Source organism: Calidris pugnax, unplaced genomic scaffold (genome assembly GCF_001431845.1).
Source record: "Calidris pugnax isolate Ruff unplaced genomic scaffold, ASM143184v1 scaffold225, whole genome shotgun sequence".
Taxonomy (NCBI): Eukaryota; Metazoa; Chordata; class Aves; order Charadriiformes; family Scolopacidae; genus Calidris; species Calidris pugnax.
Window position 1 is genome coordinate 1,459,454 of NW_015091072.1, and position 4,293 is coordinate 1,463,746.

General features: G+C 52.8%; 1 long non-coding RNA gene across 1 annotated transcript; it reads right to left on the bottom strand.

Moving 5' to 3' along the window:
- Positions 1-904: 904 nt before the first annotated feature.
- On the bottom strand, positions 905-3,896 carry LOC106896865. Its single transcript, XR_001413679.1, has 2 exons — positions 3,649-3,896; positions 905-1,349 (listed from the first exon to the last, which is right to left on the bottom strand). It is a non-coding gene; the product is annotated as an uncharacterized LOC106896865 (long non-coding RNA).
- Positions 3,897-4,293: the final 397 nt, after the last annotated feature.

The window sequence follows — 4,293 nt, forward strand, 5'->3', positions numbered from 1 at the left end:
AGAGAGAAGATGAATTTATCACCCGTAGTATCCATATCGCGATAAAAAGTGACCCCCACGACAGGAAAGCGGGTAGTGCCGAGGCGGGAGCGGGGGAGAGATCGTTAAGAGGTTTCCGCGCCTTTGCTGAAAATTACCGGGATGGGCTGTGGGGCGACGAGAAGCTGCGCCGAGGGAGGAATAAAGGTACAGCTGGATCAGGGGGTGTCCCAGGGCGGCATCGCCCGTCCCCCTCCCTTCCCTTCCAAGTTTTCTATATCTTACACCCGGGAAAAAAAAAAAAACAAACCTGCGAAGGGAGCGGGTCGCCCGGCAAACGAAGAACCGCAAGCAGAGGAGCAAAATGCTCCCGGAACAGCCCCAAAATTTAGCTGTGGGATAGCCCAGTCCCTCGGTAGCGTTTTGGTTACTGGAAAGTAATAAAACCAGTATTAGAAAGTAATAAAAACTCGCTTAATAATAAATCTGGGTAAATTCCGGGCGCAGAGCAAGAAGCGGGAGAGGTTGGCGATGCAGAAAGGGAGCCCGGGCCGGGGCCTGACGGATCAGGGCCGGTTTTGCGGGGACGTTTTTTTTGCGGGGGTTTCTGGCGTGACTGCTTTATGCCGCAATCGCATTTCTCGTGGGGCGAAAGTGCCGTGTCCACCGGTGCCCGTCGTGAAGGCCGGGCACCGCTCTCCCGGTTTTGTGGCCGTGCCCAGCGCCGGTAGCACGGCGGGATAACCCCGCCTGGTTCCGATCGCATCCCGCAACCACCGCTCTTTTTGAATAGTGCCATTAAACTCTGCTGCCTTTTAGTATCGGCCCTAAACGGGATTGTTTACAGTATAACACATCATGTATGAGGTCGGGGGGAGCGCACAGACCTCTCTTGGTTCAAAGACCTCGAAGAGAAAAAAAAAAATAATAATTCCCCTTATATTTATTTTTTTTCTTTTTTTGACTGAACACACATTGAAATGCTGTGCGCAGCTCGGCTTTCTTCCCTGGAAAAGCGGTCTTTGGATCCCGTCTCGTTAACAAGGGGCCGGTTGTCCGCCTGCAGCGCCCCATACGAGAACCATTGTGTGCAAGACCCGCAGCTTTTTTTCTGGGGGACGCCGCTTTTTTCGGCTAGTGCGAGGTGTGGAGACAAGGAGAGGGGGGATCGGGGCTGCCAGATGGGTCCGACCTGGACAGGGGGGGAGGTGAAAGGAGGCTTGGCTTTTCCAGTTCCTCCTCACAGCCCGTCAACCTCAAGCTGGGCAGCTGGAAGGTAGGGGTGAGCCCCATGTGCGGGTGAAGACCCGGAGTTCCCCAACCATTAGACTCCATCCTGCGGGTTTGGGAGCCGAGGGGTTGCACTGGGGCTGTGAAAAAAAAAAATAAAATAATCAAACCAAATAATCCAAACACCAAACCTTCCAAACCCTAAATCTACTCAAAAATATAATAGCGGCAATAATCTGCTTGCTGCTGGCGGGGAATTGATTTTTTTTTGCTGAAGCCCGGCTGGGAGCGGTCACCTGAAAGACTAAAAACTCCCCGCTGGAATTTATGCGTGGGGTGCCCCCCACGCCTGGTCCCGGCCCGGCTTTTTCCCCGCTGCTCCCCGCATCCCTCCGGTCACGCCGCTGCGAGGCGTGGGGCAGGAGGGGGGCATCCTCGGCCCTGCGGTGCTGAGCCCAAGGATCCTCCAGGCTCAGCTCCTAGAATTTATCCGCATACAGCCCTCCTGCCGGCTTTTCCCCGCTCTTTCCGAGGTCCCCTAACCCTCATCCGAAGTCCCGCAAAGGTGGGTTATTTCTTGGAGGGGGTGAAGGGGGAGGAAAACCCCAAACCAAACAACCCAGACCCCAAAAAGTGCTTCGACGTCTCTTTCGGTCCCTTCCCGCCGGCCAACACCACCCCCGAGTCCACCTGCAAACGGGGGCAGGAAAGAGGAGGCCCAAGGAAAAAAACCTCAGCGACTCACTGCAGATGGGGCCGGGGGAGTGGGCAGAGGGACGGCGGAACCTCGACCCCCCCCTCTTCCCTCTTTCCCCTCGGCATCAGCCTTCCCCGGTGAGCGACCTCGTCTTGCTTTGCCACCTCTTCTCGGAGGAGTTGGGGGGCAGAGATGGTAACACGGAGGGGCGGGCAAGCGGCGGAGGGGCCAGTATGGCCCATCGGACACCTATTGGCCTCCCCATCCCTTTCTTGCTCGGAGGTGCCGAGGGTAACGCAGCGTTTTTGGGGAGACCTCTGCTCTCCAGCGGGTTTACCGGCCTCTTGCCCTCCGTGAAGCTGCTGCCTCTCGCCACCCGAGAGCATCAGCCTCTCGGATTCACCTGTCAGCAGAGACCTCGGCACAGGGCAGGCAGAAAAGCTGCAGAAGAAGGTTTCTCCTCGAGAAGGAAGGGGGAAAATAAATATACTATAAAAAAAAAAGGCGGCAGTAACCATGGGGAGTGGGTCCCGGGGTGCCCGTGGGTGTGAAGTGGGGTGTCCCTGGCCGAGGCGCCCCCAGGCTGTGCAGAGGGAGGCAGAAGGAGCGCGCCTGCGGGTGTTACGCACGCAGGGACAAAAAGTCGACGACCCTGACTTCAGCCAGAAATGGGTTTATAGGCGGCAAATGAAGAGAGAGAGAGAAAGACCATCTAGACCCTCGCTTATCTCTCCGAGTTGTTCTGAAGTTTGGCGCGGTAAATACAAAAATGCATGGCTTTTTTTTTTAACCCTGCCTTGTGTTGGTCCAAGTTAGTAGCTGAAGGGTCTCTAAGCCGGAACTTGCGTCTTTGTTTGCGAGGGGAAACCTGCTTTGTTTGAATTATTCATCGTAATTGCCTATTTCCAAACAGCTCCACGGGGAGGGCTCCGAAATGCAGTCAGGTCTGATTAATCCCTGCGAAGAATCCACACCCGGAGCTGGAGGAAGTTCAGGGACAATTTAAGTTCCCGATTCGCCTTCCCTCCGGGAACAGCGGGGCCGGGATGGAGCTGGGGGAGACTGGAGGGTGTGGGGGGGATGGACAGGCCCAGGGACACTGGGCATTTTGTTGCCTTAACCTCAGGAAGCCTCCTGATAATGTTTCTGCTTTGCCTGGTCTCCTCCGAAAACAGGAGAGTCAGAAATAATGTGTGCGCGTTGGTTTGCGGTGCCGAAACAAGTCGGGGAGAAGCCCTGGTAAAATGGAGGGAAAGTAGTGGCTGGTTTTTATAGTCCAAGTGTATAATCGGATTTTTTTTTTTTCTCTCTCCTGATAGAAAGCAGATAAATTTATGAAGGGAGAGCTAAGAGAATAATTACAGGGTGAAGGTAGTTAAATTTTATTTCGAGTCCCAAAGGCAAAACCTGACATTTTATTGCAAACATCTGGAAGGCTTAAGAGACTGGCATGGTGTTTGTTTAAACACTAATAGAGATTTTTATTCTGTAAAACACAAACAAAGCCCATTTAAAAACACTTGAGACTGTAAATATTTTGCGGTGGTTCAATTCTCAAAGCCTGAGAAAACCGGGGGAAGGAGGGGGGAGGGAGAGAATCGACGGCATAATAGGGGTATAATTATGAATTAGTTAATAATACGCAACAATACCGTTTGTGCAGACCATAAAAAATAAATTGCAGGCGTATTTTTTTTTTCCGCAGTCACAATAACTGACCCCGCGCAGCCCGGGAACATCACCTCGCTCGAGTTTTCCAAGCGGCGACTTGTGTTGGCTTTAAACTCGGTTCTTACGAGAGGGCGAGCCTCCAAATCCTCCGCTCCGTTTTTTTAAAAGATAATCGTCGTTGCATTAAAATCCAGTAAATCACTCGCTCACCGTTAGCAGACAGCCTTCAGCCCGCACCCGCTGACTGGTTTTAACCTTGTTTTCAATTACTAACTTTAAAAAAAAAAAAAAAAATAATAGTATCCCGGGCTAGGGCTGGTTAAAGGACCTTCGGAAAGGTTTTCCTTGCTGTGGAGCAGGGTTTGAAACTGGCTCAGCCCTTGAAAGCAGCACATCTGGACAGCACTCCCGCCCCGCAGCCGGCTCCCCTTATTTCGCTTTTTTTTTTTTTTTACCCCCCAACCCCCCCCAAATATTTCCATATATAAACAAATATTTTCAGGCTCGCTCCGCGACAACTGGAAAGCGGGAGTGAATGATTTCTTTATAAACCCCGGGGCCTGGCCCTGCGACCCCTTGCTCCTGCCACTTTATTCCAGGGAGCAGTTTCCTGGATTTAATGGGAGCTACCCCTGCGAGTAAAGGGTCTGGAATAAAGACCAGGCGAGGAGACGCATTCATCTCTGGCGGCCGGGGGGTCAGAGTCGGATCTGAAT